Source organism: Ochotona princeps, chromosome 9 (assembly GCF_030435755.1).
Source record: "Ochotona princeps isolate mOchPri1 chromosome 9, mOchPri1.hap1, whole genome shotgun sequence".
In the NCBI taxonomy this organism is placed as follows: Eukaryota; Metazoa; Chordata; class Mammalia; order Lagomorpha; family Ochotonidae; genus Ochotona; species Ochotona princeps.
The window spans coordinates 79,782,017-79,800,393 of NC_080840.1; the positions used below are offsets into that span (position 1 = coordinate 79,782,017).

General features: G+C 43.5%; 1 protein-coding gene and 1 long non-coding RNA gene across 2 annotated transcripts in view; one reads left to right on the top strand and one right to left on the bottom strand.

Annotated features, from left to right (window-relative positions):
• The window catches only part of LOC131481127 (zinc finger protein 570-like), a gene marked incomplete at its 3' end in the record, with an annotated part of 533,548 nt that overhangs the window by 440,231 nt on the left and 74,940 nt on the right, over positions 1-18,377 (bottom strand). The window lies entirely within an intron of this gene.
• LOC131481177 (uncharacterized) overlaps positions 1-18,377 on the top strand; it is a 42,025-nt gene that overhangs the window by 7,048 nt on the left and 16,600 nt on the right. The window contains exon 2 of the long non-coding RNA XR_009246114.1: positions 10,462-10,519. This is a non-coding gene — a long non-coding RNA (uncharacterized LOC131481177). The remainder of the gene's footprint in view (positions 1-10,461; positions 10,520-18,377) is intronic.

Below are 18,377 nucleotides of genomic sequence, written 5' to 3' on the forward strand. Positions count from 1 at the left end.
TCTGCAGCAAGCAGAGCAGCCAGCCTTTTTGTGTGTGTTTGGTGTGTGTGTGTGTGTGTGTGTTTGGTGGGTGGTGGTGGATTGCAGGCAGAATTTGCCTGACCTTGGAGCAGCAGAAATAGTGAGTGGGAAGGCCAGATGCATGGGGATCGTTGACCTAGTCCTTGAAGCTCTGGAGCACTCAGCAGGCAGGCTAGAGGAGCGTGGGCTCCATCTACGCTGGCCTGACACTGGAGTGCCATCCTGATGGGCGCTAGAGGTGCAGGGTGAGCAGGGAGTGCTGACTGATTCTGTTTGCCTTCAAAGCCACCTGGGATGCAGAGGGCCAGGAGGACTGGAAGTTAGGGGTCTCCTTCCAAGTAGGCCTGTTCCTGCAGCAGGGGACAGGGCAGGAGTGCTAGAAGGAAGTGAAGGTGGGTGGGTCTGGCCCTGGAATGCAGGCAGAGTGTCATGCAGGAGAGACTGGCTCCACCCTGGAGCAGGGGGCGTAGTGATGGGAACCCTGGGGCCAGTGGCCAGCCCAGCTTACCCGACCCAGGGAGAGGCTGTGTGAGTGAACAGGATCATCCCCCAGCTCGCCTGGCACTAGAGCTGTGACCGGGCAGACATGCTACAGGATCATAGGGGAGGAGGGAAAGAGGCGCATGGCCAAGGCCCCTGCACCCTGGAGTGACAGGCATGTCCACCAGGTTCACCTCTTCCTCTGGGGGGGTGGCAGTGGCCAAGTCAACCTGGCCCTAGAGCAGCATGTGGGGTGTCAGGGTAGGCTGAGAAGCGGTGCTGGGGACTTTGGCAAAACTGTCCTGGACCAGGAGAGGTGCAGCAGCGGCTGTGAGCACTTGGGGTGCTGGCCATGACCACCTGGCCGTGGTGCAGATGGCTTGTGGGAGGGGTCATTGTAGAGACTCACTGTGGGCCAGCACAGCCCAGCTGTCCCTGGAAGGGCTGGCATGCAGGTTAGGGTCACTGGGGACCTAAGCACAAACACTTTTATCCTGGAATGGCACTCATGGACAGCAACCTAGAGGTGAGCCGCTCAGCTGATGAGCAAGCCTGCACATGAAGTGACTGGCATGGTCACTAGGGGTTGAAGTCGCTGACACCTTCCAGGAGAAATCAGCTACCAGGACAGTGGCACTGGCAGACAGCCTTGCACCAAAAAGAGGCAGAGGCTGTGGTGAAAATCATTCACTTGACTGCTGCTTATTTGTTATTAAAGATTTATTTGTTTTTCTTATAAAGTCAGATATACAGAGAGGAGGAGAGACAGAGAGGAAGATCTTCCATCCGATGATTCACTCCCCAAGTGACTGCAATGGCTGATGCTGCGTCGATCCAAAGCCAGGAACCAGGAACCTCCTCTGCGTCTCCCACATGGGTGCAGGGTCCCAAAGGCTTTTTGCCGTCCTCGACTGCTTTCCCAGGCCATAGCATGGAGCTGGATGGGAAGTGGAGAGGCTGGGATTAGAACCAGTGCTCATATGGGATCCTGGCATGTTCAAGGTGAGGACTTGAGCCGCTAGGCCACGCCCCCAGGCCTGACTGCTGCTTATAACTACAGTTAGGATGTAACTTATTACATCCAGAACAGGATGTCCAAACTTCTAATTCCATCAGTGTCAGGGATCTCCTGGATTCCCCTCCTCCCAGCCCCTGGCCTTTCACATGACTGGCCATCATTGGACCACTGCCTTGCTTGTTCAGCATCAATGGTAAGGTGTGGGCAGGGCAGCCTCTGGTCTGGCGACCCAGCTGGGTGCTGACTGATTCCACAGCAGTGCTGTTAGCTAATACTGGGTTCTGTCAGAGCCACAGGCATACTTCTCAGTTGGAGTTGAGAATTAGTCCAGTCATTCAGTCAGCACTGAGAACAACACAATTGTGTTTCTGGTTGGTTTACTGGGCTTTATATAGAGTCATCATACTTGTCTAAAAGTGTACCTGTCAATAAACCTTTCAAAATTTACATTGAATAGGTGTGTATATTACCTCAGCCCTTTGAAGTTAATTTAAATGCATATTTTATACATTTACACATTTTTGTTTCACATGATTTCAACATCACAGAGATTTATACATGCTTCAAAGTGCATTATAAAAAGATTATTTTTTTTTAAAGATTTATTTGCTTCCTATCAGAGAGTCAGATTTCAGAGATAATAAGAAACATGGAGGAAGGTCTTCCATCTGCTGGTTCACTCCCCAAGTGGCAGCCTCCACTGCAGCTGAGATGAACCAAAGCTAGGAGCCAGGAGCCTTCACCAGGTTTCCCATATGAGTGCATGGTCCCAAGGCCTCGGGCCATCCTCTACTGCTTTCCCAGGCCACAAGCAGGAAGGTGGAAGCGAAGTGGAGCAGCTAGGACATGAACTGACACCCATATGGGATCCCAGCATGTGCAAGGAAAGGACATTTGCACTTGGCTTTCACACTTGCCTAAACTATTTTTACAGGTGCTAATTCCAAGGGTCTGGCAGCGTGGCCTAGTGGCTAAAGTCCTCACCTTGAATGCGCCGGGATCCCATATGAGTACCGGTTCTAATCCCTGCAGCTCCACTTCCCATCCAGTTCCCAGCTGTGGCCTGGGAAAGCAGTCGAGGATGGCAAAGAACCTTTGGGACCCTGCACCCACATGGGAGACCCAGAGCAGGTTCCTGGTTCCTGGCTTTGGATCGACGCAGCATCAGCCATTGCAGTCACTTGGGGAATGAATCATCGGATGGAAGATCTTCCTGTCTGTCTCTCCTCCTCTCTGTATATCTGACTTTGTAATAAAAATAAAAAAATCTTTAAAAAAAATAACAAGTGCTAATTCCAATATTTATCTTGCTACAGAAGTTAAATAAAGTGCCAGAATTTGAAGCTTATGAATTTCTGAATGCCTGTCAAGAATACCTTGAAGGCATAATTATCTGATTGCAACAGAATCTGTTTACATAAAAGGGTACAGATTAGATTCTCCTCCTGTCTCTGTATCTTACTTAGCAATAAAAATAAATCAGTGTTTTACAAAAAAGCAAAGAATTGTATTTAATCACGAACAAACATTGTTCATAGGTCACAAGAGGCTAGTTATTCTTATGTTTTTATTTAGACAATATTTATCTCAAATAAAAAATGTTTAAAGACTTATTTTATTTTTATAGCAAACTCAAATATACAGAGAGGAGGAAACACAGAGATTTGTCTGATAATTCACTCTGCAAGTGACCGCAATGGTTGGACTGCACCATTCCGATGCTAGGTGCCTGGAACTCCTTCCACATCTCCCACGTAGGTGCATGGTCCCAAGGCTTTGGGCCATCCTCAACTGCATTCACAGGCTACAAGCAGGGAGCTGGATGGGAAGCAGGACTTAAAGGATTAGAACTAGTACCCATATGGGGTTCTATTACATTTTAGGTGAAAAGTTTAGCCGCTAGACCAATATGCCAGGGCCTAAATCAAAATTGAAGGTGTAGAAGTCTCTGGTTGAATATTCATTGCTTTTGGAGGGCTCTGCTCTAGCAAGTTACTGAACAAGCTTTCAAAGTAACATTTTGATATGTTTGCCAGTAGATGTTACTTAGCTTGTCCTGTACCCCATCCCTCTGGATTAGGGCCGGGTGTGGGTGAAGTATACAAAAGAGAAAGGAAAATGCTTAAAGCTTGGAAAAACTGCAGTTTCAATCAGAGGAAGAGGGCGGAGGAGGGGGAGAAGTGGTTGTGGCCGCTCAGGTTCTCAGTGAGGAAAGCTAGCTAGGGAACTTCAGACAGAGGAGGGTGAAGGAAGGAGTGAGATGTGAGAAGTAGGTGGAGCCCAGTGTGACTTAGAGAGAGGGGAGAGGGTGGAGGGAAATATTGCTTATTGATCAGATTGTATAATGTTGCTTTACAGGCAGCTGGCTTATGCTGTAGGCACAAGGAATATCCTAGTGGCTGCACAAGCCAGAGCTGAGCTGATCCTAACCCAGGAGCCAGGAACTTCTTCCAGGTTTTCCATGCTGGTAAGAGTTCCAAGGCTTTGGACCATCCTCCACAGCTTTCCCAGGGCACAAGCAGGGAGCTGGATGGGAAGTGGGGAAACCAGAACTGGAATCATTGCTCAGATGAGATCTTTGCTAGTATAAGGCAAGGCTTCTAGCCACTAGGCTACTGTGCCAGGCACAAATGATAGATTTCTTTAATGACAAACTGCAAGGATGAGCACAGGTCACAGTCATGTGAGGTGTTGAAACTGCAGAAAACCTGTAGTCCCAGGAACAAGGTCAGAGATATACACATCTAGGCCCAGCTACAGGCATATAGGGCTCGAGACAAGCATGTGGTCCTCAAAATTATGTGTGAAAAGCTGCACCAAACATCTATGCCATTTTTTTAAAAAAGATTTATTTACTCTTAGTACAAAGTCAGATATACAGAGAGGAGGAGAGACAGAGAGGAAGATCTTCCATCCGATGATTCACTCCCCAAGTGAGCACAACGGCCAGTGCTGTGCCGATCCGATACTGGGAACCAGGAACTTCCTCTAGGTCTCACACGCAGGTGCAGGGTCTCATGCCTCTGGGCCGTCCTCAACTACAGTCCCAGGCCACAAGCAGGGAGCTGGATGTGAAGTGGAGCTGCCGGGATTTTGATCAATTTCTCTATTATTTGTTGAAAAGAATGTGAGAGGCATCAGTTGTAATGGGATGTTCACTTTCTGATGTAGTTTCCTTCTCAGGTGTTGGAAGATAGAATAAAATGTCCCAGTTCCGTGGACACCTGCACCCTGTGGAGGATCTGAATAGAATTGAGGTTCCTGGTTTTGGACTGGACCTTGCTGCCTCTTGTGGCCACATGGGGAATAATCAAGTGGAGGGAAGATCTCAGTCAGTCTGTGGCTCTTGCTGTGTAATTTTCACATTTAAGCAAATAAACGAATTGTTTTTAAGTAGTTAAAAAGGAGGAGGTAAGGAACATCCCAAGGCCTATGAAAATCATCATAAAATGAAATAATAAAAGGTAAAAAAATAAAAGTAAGATTACATTTTCTTGGGAAAAGAGAGAATCCAGCATGATAGCCTATTTGCTACCGTCCTAATCTTGCATGTGTCAGGATCCCATAAGGGCACAAGTTCTTGTCCCAGCTCCTCTAATTACTATCCAGCTCTCTGTTTGTGACCTGGGATAACAGTAGAGGACAGCCCAAAGTCTTGAGATCCTATATCTGCAGGAGAGACCCAGAAGAAGCTCTTGGCTCCTGGCTTCAGATCAGTTCAACTCCAGCTGTTGTGGCCATGTGGGCAGTAAACCAGTGGATGAGAGGTCTTTCTCTTCCTGTCTCCTCTCTGTAAATCTGAGTTTCCAGTGAAAATGAATAAATACTTTAAAAAACAAAAATTCAATGAAGAATTTAGAAAGTACTAGATTAGTTTTATTTTTTTTAACCTTTAAAAACTATTTATTATTTTTATTACAAAGTCAGATATACAGAGAGGAGGAGAGACAGAGAGGGAAGATCTTGCATCTGATGATTCGTTCCCAAAGAGAGCACAACAGCTGTTGCTGAGCCGATCCAAAGCTAGGAGCCAGGAACCTCCTCCGCATCTCCCATGCGGGGATGCAGGGTCCCAAAATTTTGGGCCGTCCTTGCCTGCTTTCCCAGGCCACAGGCAGGGAGCTGGATGGGAAGTGGAGCTGCCGGGATTAGAACCAGTGTCCATATGCGTTCAAGGTCAGGACTTTAGCTGTTAGGCCACGCCAGGCCTAAATGTATTTTATACTGTGTTGATAGAAACAGTTTAAATTTTTTAGATATTGTTACTGTGAAGGGATGATTCTGATTTTTTAAACTTTCACAGAGTTTTGATCAACACCTTACATGAATACTATCGCAAGGTACAGTGCAGTGTTTGTGTACATATACAGCCTAAGCTGAGCAAACCAGGTGCCCAGGCTTTCCATGTATCTTTGCTTTTACAGTAAACAGGGTGCTCCCTCCAGTTCCCTGCATAGGCTTATCCTGTTGTGAGCTGTAGTCACCACACACTGGGATGGGACACTGGATCCTGTTCCTTCTGTCTCACTTTCTTTGCTCCCTGTTCTACCTCCTTCCTTTTCCCAGGCCTCACTCTTCTCAGTGTGTAATAATCACAACTATCTTTTTTCTTTCTTTTTTTAGATTCATTTTGTTTTAAAGATTTATTTATTTTTATTGCAAAGTCAGATATATTTGGAGAGAGAGAGAGAACAGGAGAGACAGACAGAAATATCTTCCAAAGATTCACTTCCCAAGTGACCGCAATGGCCCGTGCTGTGCTGATCCAAAGTTAGGGGTTCTGACCTCTTCTGGGTCTCCCACACAGGTCCAGGGCCCCAAGGCTTTGGGCCATCCTTGACTACTTTTCCAGGACACAAGCAGGGAGATGAATGAGAACCAGGGCTGCCAGGATCAGAACCAGTGCCCATATGGTGTTTTGGCACCTATAAGGCTAGGACTTTAGCTACTAGTCTACCATGCAGGGCTCTAATTTTTCTTAATCTAGATAAAGGTTTATTAATTTTGTGTTTAAAAAATTGTTCCAATTTTAGTATATGTGCTGCCAACGTGAACCCAAAAAAAATCAATATTTTCATTGTCTTCACGTGGTGTTTCTTCTGTCCATTGGCATCATTTTCTAAAGGAACCTAAGACATTTTGAAACAGTCACAGTAACCATGGTTTCTGGTAATTACCATCATTAAAAAAGACATATTTGAAGTAAATTCAAGATTTGATCAAGGCAGGAAGACTTAGTGATATTTGACCCTCCAACTGGTACCTCCCTCCTGCATCATGACCAGGTCATTTGCAACTGAGAACCCAGACCTCCACCTCCTGCTGACTGCCAGCAAATGACATCTCTGCTTTTTCTATCCTCAGTTGCCTGTTGCCAGAACCATGTTCAGGCTGAGTGGTGCTGAGAGGTATGGGCCCAGGGCCTGCATGGGTGATATGGCTGTTTATTGATCCTGAGGACATCTAGTTCCCATCTTCACCATATGCAGTGTCCACTGTAGGTGAGTCTCTATAGAAGCAGCGCATTTGCAGTGACATTCAACTGGAAGTATTAAAGGTATTAGGGAGAAGTCCAGAGAGGACTGGGCTTCTTTGGTTTTCTTCTTCTTCTTCTTTTAAAATATATATTCTGTTAAAATGTATGTTTATTTGAAAGGCCGCATTACAGAGAAAGTAGCAGAGACAGAGAAGTATATTCTATCTGGTGGTTCCCTCCCTAACTGTCCTCACTAGCTGAAGGTGGCTGGTGCTAGTTAAGAGCTTGGAGTTTATCCTAGCCCTCCAACATAAGCACAGGTGCTCAAGGACTTGAAACATTCTTACTTCTCTCCTAGCCATTAGGAGGGAGCTGGATTGTAAGCGGAGCATCCCAAATTGTCATACGAGATGACAGCACTGATGGTGGATGCTTAACCACAGGCTGCTGGTGCCATCTTGTTGTGTTTTTGTTTTAGAGGCCAGGACAGAGAGCATGGAGAGAGAGTACTCTCAGAAGCTGGTTTCCTACCCAGATTCTTGTCCCATATTAGATTACGTTAAAACTGGGAGCTAATGAAGCATGTATGGCAGCACAGCAAGTTTATCAAGTGATATGGATACCCATGTTGTGTTTTAAGATTTCTAGCTCAGGATTTGGCTACTTTTAATTAGCAACTTCCTGGATAGACAACTGTGCCACCAAACTGGGTTTCTAACTATCCCTGTGGAAGTATGGATGCTATTTCTCATTTCTAGCTTTGACTTGACTCATCTGTACACCTGACTTTCCAAATAATAATAATAATAATAATAATAATAATAATAATAATAATAATAAAATATGTAGCAAAATAGTTCCTTTATAATTTTGGCTTGACTCAGCTTGGCTCTTGTAAGTGTGGGCAGCATGAACCACCAGATGCAAGCTCTCTTTGCATTTCAAATAAATAAATAAGTAAATAATTGTTAGTAGTGAGAAGCTATGTGTTAAATCTAAGTATTCAATATAACTGAAATGTCTACTTGAACTTCATCAGTGATGCCCTGGGGTTGCCTTGTTGAGGAAGGTAGAATGGAATCAGGCATGGTGCTTGCATTCAAACCATTCACTCTGGGTTGTGGTTCCAAGCAGAATGTTTACCACTATGATCATCTCCAATATGTTTTATAAGGTAAAAATAGCTAAAAATTGATGGAGGTGATGGTCATAATTGAAAAACAATGAGCTTAATTTGTAAATTTGCTGGTGAGTTCTTACATATTTTTTAACACCTAAAAGGATGCAATAAATCATTTCAAAACTTCCAAGTTTATTTTACTATTATTTTACTCTGATCCACATTAAATGTGATTTTCCTCCATAGGATATTTTGCATTTGAATATAAATGTAACCATAAGTGATGGTCACACATCAGTGACATGAATTACTGTGATTGTTTAGGTCCAGGGTTTTTTGGGGAAAGGGAACATTAATGTGCTTGTCTTTTGAAGAACATGTTTTAAAATAAATTATTTAATTAAAAAAAAAACTGCAATCAGGGCTCTGGGTGCTGGCCTAGAGTCTAAAATCCTCAGATTGAACACGCAGGGATCCCATATGTATTTCTACTAATCCTGGATGAGCAGCAAGGCTTCCCATCCAGCTCCGTGCTTGTGGCCTGGAAAGTAGTCATGGTCGGCCCAAAGCCTTGTGATCCTGCACTCGTGTGGGAGACCTGGAAGAATTCCCTGGCTCCTGGTATCACATCATTGTATACTGGCTGTTGCAGTCACTTGGGGAATGAATCATCAGGCGGGAGATATTAAAAAGAATATGGTCAGATACCTAAGGTACATAAGAACATTTTTGGTAGTAATGAGTCAAGAAGACTAACCTTTGGTGCTTGTGTTGTGGAGTAGTGTGTTAGATCACTGCTGGTCATACAACATAGAATATTGCAGTAAGGGAAATCCCAGAGCCCATGGAATTGTATCATAAAATTAAATATAAAATAAAGGGAGAAAAAAAGAAGTAGAATGCCCAAATATGTATAACAATGTCAGTTGTAGAAGTGTCTTTGTAAAGTTCTCTGAATTGAATTTGAAATGTAATTCTTTATTACTCAGCAAGATATATCCACAAATCAATTTAAATATGTTGTTCTAGATGCAGTATGTTTCTTTGTAATCATTTTTATAAATACTATGTGTATTTGAAAGGCAAATTGCAGAGAGAAAGGGTTGACTCATTCTCAAGATGTCAGGGCCCTGCCATGCTTAGTCCAGCAACAGGAATGCATCTAGGTTTCCCACAGGGTTCTTGGAACCCACCCACTGTGTTCCAGGCATAATAGCAGGATACTGCATTGGAAGTGTTGGATGGCCAGTAGGCATAAATAAGGCATGTTGGTATCAGATATGATCTATCCCAAACAGCAGCCCAGCTTCCTGCATCATGACATTCACTCATTCGAATCTAATGGTTTTCTCTTGCTGTTGCCATAATGTAAATACTTAATCAGGTAAAATAAAAAGATTTTTCAAACTATGTTGCTGTCATTTATGGATGTCCTATGGGCTGAGGCAATTGAAATGGCAAAGTCAAGTGTTGTTGAGGGTTTAGGAACTGGGGAGTGTCATTGAAGACTTAGGGACTTTCATTTGGAACAGTTACTAGAAAACTTTATAGATTAAATGTTATATTCAATTTTCATATATAGTTATACACAAAATTACTTTGAATATAGAAACATTGAAGTACTTAATACCATGCAGTTACTTTCCTGAAACAAATATTTTAGTGACAATATGGTTTTTCAATGGTATTTTTCATGTGAACAATACTTGTTGAAAAAATAACTTAGTGCTTCGCAATAACATTATGATTTTTTTAATCTGTCAAAAATTTTCATTGGAAAGTCAGATTTACAGTAACAGGGACAGAAAGATCTTCCATCTACTGCCTCACTCCCCAAGTCACCACAGTGGCCGGAGTTGAGCCAAAGCAGAAGCCAGGAATCCAGCTTCTTGTGAGTCTCCCATGCAGTGCAGGCTCAAAAGGTATTGTTCTGTCCTTGACTGCTTTCACAGGCCAAAAGCATGGTGCTTGATGGGAAATATAGCATCCAGGATATAAAGCAGCATCCATATGGGATCCCTGTATGTGCCAGGTGAGAAATTTAGTCACTGGGCTACAGTGCCGGTCCCAGTAATATTATTTTTAAATAAAAAGTAATTCTTTGCATTGACCTAATGATTACTTTACTTTAATCACTGTCAATTATTGAAATTATTGATACTATTTTCAGGATGCCTTCTTGTCCCTTGTAAGGCACTATTCTTGCCCAGGGAAGCTGACGGCTTTTATTTTCCAGCCACTGTGTCTGCCTCCAAGTTGACATTGCTTAGCATAGTAGGAACCACTGAAGAGGCTAGGAACAATCAAGACCAATGCATAAGTCCCTGTCTCCACCTTCTCTTGCAGGTGTAGCCCTGCAGCCTGCTACATGCTTTCCAGGCTGGAGAACACCAACACACCTTCAGTAAGTTGTTTGTTTACTTCTCAGCTGGCTTTACATTGTATTTGAGGATCATGATGATAGTTTTTAAGCAAAAATGAAAGAAAAATGAAAGAAAGAAGGTAAAACTTTGATAACTAAATAATGGAACTGTCAAAGCTGATTGAAACTTCCTCTCCAGGTTTTCTGTATGTGTAATATAGATGTATTTATTTTTCAAAAAGATTTATTTATTTTTATTGCAAAGTCAGATATACAGAGAGTAAGAGAGAAGGAGAGGAAGATCTTCCGTCCAATGATTCACTCCCCAAGTGACTGAAACAGCCGGTGCTTGCCAAAATGAAGCCAGGAGCCTAAATACTCCTCTGGGTCTCCCACATGGGTACAGGGTCCCAAGGCTTTGAGCCATCCTTGACTGCTTTCCTAGGCCACAAGCAGGGAACTGGATGGGAAGTGGAGCTGATAGGATCAGAACTGGTGCCCATATGGAATCCTGACATGTTCAAGGTGAGGACATAAGCCGCTACATAACTGCAATTTGCCCTGTCTGAGATATATTGACAATAAGTTGACTGCGGTATTAAAATGAATAAAACAGTGTCAGGGTGTGTTAGTATGGTGGGATGAATGCATGTAGTTATAATGCACCTGTTTCTAGTCCTGGCTACTCCACCCTTTCTATCCAGCCTCCTACTGATGCATCTGAGAAGCATCTGGTGGTGGTATAAGTACTTGCATATGTCCCACCCACAGGTGAGATACAAGAGGGAGACCTGGAGTCAGTCTGACACAGACACCGCAAGTAAATGCATTCTGAAAAAAAAAAAAAACTACACAAAGCATCTGTTTTTCTGTCATTCTTCCTGTCAAGCAATTAGTGACATTGCAAAAACAGTTTAAATACCTTTCCATCTAGGTTCAAGGTTAGTTTTCCAGCAGTGGCATTTACATTATACAAAATGCCAAATAACATCATTGTATGTCAGGTATGGGATGAGTAGAAGGTTCATTGGAAAAAGCAACCTGACTTTTGATTACCAGATTTACTTAAGCCATCCTTGTGTTATATTTTGAGATAACATGTTACACTGCTGCGTGCAATGCCAGCATTCCATATAAGGACCAGTTAAGTCCCTAATGTTCACTTTCTTATCTACTTGCCTGCTCATGTGCTTGGGAGATAGCAGAAATGTCCCAGTTCTTTGGACACCTGCACCCCTTTGGAGGATCAGAATGGAGTTCAGCCTGCTCTGTTTTGGCCTGGACCTTGCTGCCTCTTGTGGCCACATGGGGAGGAATCAAGTGGAGTGAAGATCTTTCTGCCTGGGTGGCTTTGACTGTTGCTTTGTAATTCTCACTTTTAAATAGGTGAATTATTTTTTTTTTAAGGAATTAAAAAAAACACTATACTTTCTACTCTGTCAATGGGGGACTGTTTAATTTCTTCTTATTTAATTATTTTTATTTTTGATGATTGTTACATAGTTGTTTAGGGTGTTTGGTCAAAACTACAGGAACTTAGGTGAGATAACCATTTCCACAATCTCTTCTTTTCTTTCCTGTATCTGGGGGAAGGGAGGAGATAAAGGGAAAAACCACACCCAGCCTCCCAAACATCCTATGATCCTTGATGTGGGGCATGCTCTGAGGGTCTTGCTCATGAGGTTTTGAGAGTTCAACAGTTCTGAATTACTGCCGATGTCACCATTTCAAGCACAATGAAATCTGTCCAGAATCCACTGGTTGATATAGTCCATCTTAGAGTCTCCATTTGCCCACGTATTCACCTCCAGCACTGTCTGAGGTAGTTGATCAGATTGTTCTGTTGTTTGTGCTCTGCTTTGGTACTTAGTGTGCTCTGCAATGCTCCATGTGCACCTAAATATGCTGCTCACTGTTGCATCGAATCCACTGAGGAGGCCTGGCTCTGACAAATGCCCTCCATTGTCAGTTCATGGAACCTGCAGTTTTCTCCATGGTTGGAGTTCTGAATCCAGTGATTCAGTTGGTTTTCGGGGGGGATATCCCAAAGAAACTTGATCTGATGTGATGAAGACCTGATTCTTGTGTGTGCATGCCAATAGAGGGTCCAGCACATTCCATCAACCAAATCAGCTTATGCACATGTTGCTATTTGATATTGCTGGATCAGTTCTATCTCCACCCTCTCTTCTATACAAACCAAAGAGTGTTGCAGTCTATTAGAGAGGTGCTCGCTATTTCCCTCATGGGCTCTCTCCCATTCCTGGATCTTGCACTCTCCAGGTGTTTCTGCAGTTTAGCTTGGAAGAATTTGCCTCACCCCCTCTGCTGGAGCGATCATCTGCTAGGTGATGCTGTGGCAAAGCCCATCCAACCCTACCCTCACCCACTCTGACTTATGCACATACCAGTAGGTACAGTCTGCCCACCTTGGATTATCCCTCTTCCATTAAACATGCAGGCCAACAGATGTTATAGCCCTGCCCGGACTGGTCTGCCCGAATACCAGCTCTCACATTCACCATTGGGAGTAGTGGCTCAGTGGGGGAGCTCCCTGCAGCCCCCTCCTAGGTTCTCCTGCTTTCCCATGGGTCTCACTTGTAATGGTTATGTGCTGTGGCCCAGTCTGGCATAGCATAGCTCAGCTTGGCATTTGCCATTGAGTGTTACAGCATGGCCTGGCCCAGCTTGCCCGTAGTTCAAGCTCTCATAGGTGGGAGCTACAGCCTACGCAGTCCAACCAAGTGCCAGTCCCATCCCTAATATGAATTGTGTGGTGTTGCAGCCCAATCTGGCATGATCCACATACCATTCTGGCTCTCAGATTTGCCAGTGGGTGATATGAACTGGCCTGGCCTGGTTTGCCCCAGACCCGAGCCAAAAGTATGCCCTTGGGTACCATAACCTGGCCTGGTCTAGGCTGCTCCCTGTCATGGTTCTTACTCTCACCTGCAGGGACTATGTCACAACAGAGGAATTGTACAAGCTCTTCCATGAGAACTTATCCCAATGCCAGATCAGTGGGTCCATGGTGCAGCCCTACTTCGTCCATCTCCTGTCTTAGCAGGAACAGTGGCCTTTCCTGATTGGCCATCAATTGGCCATTCTGTTTTATTCTGTTGGATATTACAGCCCAGCCCAGGATTGTCTACATCCAGACACAGCTCATACATAGCTCAACAGGGAGAGATGTAGGTTAGTGCATCATACATTAAACCTTGTTATCACGAGCACCAGTGTGTGCTGGAGTGTAGCTCAGTCTGGCACACATCAGAACTAGTCCACACATGTGCCAAAAGAGACTGCAACCATGTCCAGACCAGATAACAGCCTCTACTCTGCCCCTCACCTTTACCAGTAGGAACCACAGCCTAGTCAGTGTAAACCCTTAGCTCCCCAGCCAGGCCTGTTTCCAGGTATAGATCTTTCTGTGCCAGTGGTTTCTCTGACGCAGCTTGGTATAGTCCCTCACGTGTCTTGGCCTTTGCTTTGAAATGTTGAATCCTGGCCGGACACAGCCTGCCCCCATTCCCAAATATTGCTGGTGGGTACTGTAGCCTGGACCTGCTCAGTCTATACCTATCCCTGGCCCATGAAAACTGGTAGATGTGACACCCTACCCTGGAATGACCTGTGCTCCGGCCCAGTTTCTTCACTTGCTGGTAAGGTAAAATTTTTGGCCCTGCCTGGTCTGCCCCCTTGCCCAACCCGCCCTCACATTCGCCAACTGGTGGAGCTATGTTGCCCACCTTGCCCACCTTGCCCAACCCCCAGACCTAGATAGTGTGCTCACCAGCAGGAGCTATGACCCAGCAGGAGAGTTTCCCAAGTTCTCCTACTCTGTTTACTCCCAGACCTGGATCTCACTCATGTCCATGGGTGCTAAGTCCTTGCCCGGCATAGCCTGCCCCTCCATCTTGGCCTTGTGTGAGCTTATGAATGTTGCGGCTGGCATGCTGCATACCCTCTTTTAGGATGCATATGCTGGTGCTGCAGCCTGGACCTGCCCGGATTGTTCTCGGTGTTTGTGGCCATGAATGTTGACAGGTTCTATGATCACACCTAGCTCAACCCATCTCCCGCCCAGCTCTTGATCTAACCAGTGGGACTTGCATTTCCACAGGTTTAGGCCCACATATCCCCCACAGAATCTACTCCTGAACCTGGTTCTCCTACATGCTAATGTCATTGCCCTGCCTAATATGACCCATCCCTGTTCTGACATTCATTCAGGCAGTGGGATCTAGCTTTGTCTGACAGATCCCCAGCCCTAACTTTTGCATGGACTAGCATGTGGTGGTCAGCAATATTCCTTACTAAGAATTCCTACTCAGGACTCCCATATGGGCTGGTGTATCAGTCTGACCCATACAGTGCTTCTGGTCTCTCCCCTCCAAACCACCATGTCTCAGTCCCCCATTTCCCTGCAAGTGCATTGGCCCTGTCACTGGGAATCCCTCAGGATTCAGTTCTTACCTACATGTACAGTGGCCTTATCCATGAATGTCCTTAGGTAACAATTCCACACCCCAAGACTCTAAAGCTCACCTCTGGGTGAAGCCAGCAGGTGAAGCCCGGTTTCCAGTTGGTGCTCTGGCTGCCCACATTCACAGGATTCACTCAGCACTTGGCATCAATGGCAGCTAGTGCCCCAAGTATTGAGTCTGAGCTGACTCAGGTACCCCCAGCAGCAGCCCCCATGCTGTTGGCAGCTCCATTAACACAGCCCGAGGTCCTTCCTACGTATCTTCAAAAAAAAAAGAATGTGCAACTATGCTGACACACTGGTACTGTTAACACATATTTGGCATTAACCAGGCCCAGGATGCCCACTATCACTTAGCTACTTTTCTCCCACCTGTGTAACACTTACCTAGGTACAATGCAAACTAGGCAGCTGCCTAGAGCTGGGGTGTTTAATATCTTCTAAATAGATGATTTTAGTGTGAAGGGATAATTCTGGTTTTTAAAAAAATCTAGTGAATTTTGATCAACATGTACTTGAATATTATCACTGGGTGCAGTGTTGTATTGAAGTATATGTACAGCATCAGCTGAGTAAAGTAGGTGCCCAGGCTTTTTATGTTTTTTTTAATTAATTAATTAATTAATTAATTAATTTTTTTACAGCACACAGGGTCCTCTGTTCCAGTTGCCTTATCATTGTGAACTGCAGTCACCACGCACTGGGAAGGAACACTGGATCTTGTTCCTTCTGTCTCTCTTTGCTACCTTTCTACCTCCTTCCTAGCCCTGGTCTTCACTCTTACCAACCCGTAGCAATCACAATTATAAGCTTGTAGCTATTTTTTAACATTCATATATGATAACATGTTAGTTTTTTCTACATTTGCCTTATTTTATTTCACTACATCCATGTTCACCTAAGAATTTGTTGTTTTTAATGACTGAATGGAATCTCTTGGCATTCATTAGGTTTCACTATTAATAACATGGGGGGAAACAAATGAAATCTAGAATCAAAACTAATTTACTATCTTTTTTAGTATACTAATTTAGTATGTTTTTATTTCTGTGCCTTTTACTTCTTTACCTTGTCTATTTTATTTGCGTGAATATTAAATTACATAACAATAAAAAGTAGTCATCTAATTAGGTTACGTATCTTAGAGGAAATGCTTTTGGTTTTTTGGCATTCAGTTGTGTGATGGCTATAGGTTTATTATCTTTAGATATTATTTTATTGAGGCCTATTTCTGTGTACCACAACTGAGGCATATTTGGATATAATTATTTATTTGTGCATTTCCTCAACTTGCATATATGTTATTACAAAATAAATGTAGAAATTCATTGAGTGCTTTCTATAAGGTGCTTTCAACAATGCTTGTCTTTCATCCTGTTTATGTGAAATCTGGTTTGTTGGTCCATTTTCTACATTCTCTAGTTAAGTGCACTTTGGTTAGTACATGTGAGCTTATTGTTGTGATGCTTCTTTTATTTTACATGTGTTTATAGGAATGTTTTTATTAAATATTTTATTTATTTCAAAATCAGATATATAGAGAGGAGGAGAGACTTAGAGGAAAAATCTTAGGTCTCATGGTTTTCTCCCGAAATGGGGAAGTGCTGACTGCTGGGGACCACATGGGATCCCAGCGCATGCAAGATGAGGACGTTAGCCACAAGGCCACTGCCCTGGACCCTATGATAAGAATTTTACATCTGTTTTATCAGGTGTATTGGTCTATGACATTTTAATGATTTTAAGCTAGATTTCTGGACTATGAGCAATTATTTTGGAAGAAGCATTAAGTAAATATATACAGAACTAATTGTACAGCAATGGAAATTGCATTTTTAATGAGCAATTCCATCTTTTTTTAATCCTATTTTAAACCGTCAGTCATAGTTGAAGATCTTCCTACTGCTGATTCAGTCTAGTTTAGGAATCCAAATATTGTTAGGCTCAGCATAATTTTGGAATGGTTTTTTTCATTTTAGTTTTTTACCATAATTCTAGAAAATTTGGTGTTAATTTGGTAGAATCTAGCAGTGAAGACACCTAGTGTTGACCTTTGGTTTGAAGAGATTTATTCCTGATACACTGTTAACTGCCTGTTAGTAGTGTCAAGTTTTTTGATGTACTTCTCCTTCAGTTTGTAGCCTGATGTTAAGTATCCATAAATTAAGCATTTTTTTGTTACTATTTCATATAACAACTGTTGACAGTCCCTAGTGATCCATTGCACGTCCTTTTTTTTTTTTTTTCTAGTAAAGACTTATTTTATCAGACCTGCTGCGTTGGCCTAGCAGCTAAAATCCTCACCTTGAACATGCTGGGATCCCGTATGGGCACCCATTCTAATCTTGCTGACCCCGCGTTCCATCCAGCTCTCTACTCGTGGCGTGAGAAAGCAGTTGAGGATGGCCCAAAGCTTGGGAAACCTGCACCTGTGTGGGAGATCTGTAGGAAATTCCTGGTTCTTGGCTCTGGATCAGTGCAGCTCTGGCCATTGCTGTCACTTTGGGAATGAATCATTGGATGGAACATCTTCCTCACTGTCTCTTCTCCTCTCTGTATATCTGACTTTGCAATAAAAAAATAAAAAAGTCTAAAAAATTCTTTTATTGATATATAAGGCAGAACTATAGAGAAAGAGGGAGAGTTAGAGAAATCTTCCTTCCGTTTTATCCCTTTCCAAGTGACCATGGTGGTTAAAGCAGGACTGGATAGAAGCTTCTTCTCAGTTCTCCCAGATCAGTACAGAGAATCAAGCACTTGGGACATCCTCTGCATTCACACAGGCACTAGAAGGGAGCTGGATCAGAAATAAAGCAGCTGGGCCTGGCACGATAACCTAGTGGACCAAGTCCATGCCTTGCACATGTTGTGATTCTGTATTGGTGCTGGTTCTAATTCCTGAAACCCCACTTCCCATCCAGCTCCCTGATTGTGGCATGGGAAAGCAGTGGAGGACGGCCCAAACACATGGGGCCTTGCACTTGTGTGGGAGACCTGGAAGAAGCTCTGGGTTCCTGGCTTCAAATCTGCTCAGCTCCGGCCATTGTGGTCACTGGGGGAGTGAATCAGCAGATGGAAGATCATCCTCTCTGTCTCGCCTCCTTTTTTTTTTTTTTTTTTTTTTTTTTTGTATATCATGCTTTCCAATAAAAGTACTGCTTATATAAAAAAAAGAAAAAAAAATGCAGCAGCTCTTTCATCTCACAAGTAGTGACAGAACCCACTTTGTCCAGACAGCCCTGATCCACTCCTCTACTGTGATACCAATTGTAATATGTCCCTCTTCTTTTTGATGTTATATACTTGAGCCTACTTTTTGATTAATCTAGCAAAAAGTTTATTGATTTTGTTTTCCTTTTAAGAACAATGAATGTTTCCTTTCTCTTGAGTATTGCTGAATACAGTTTTTATTCA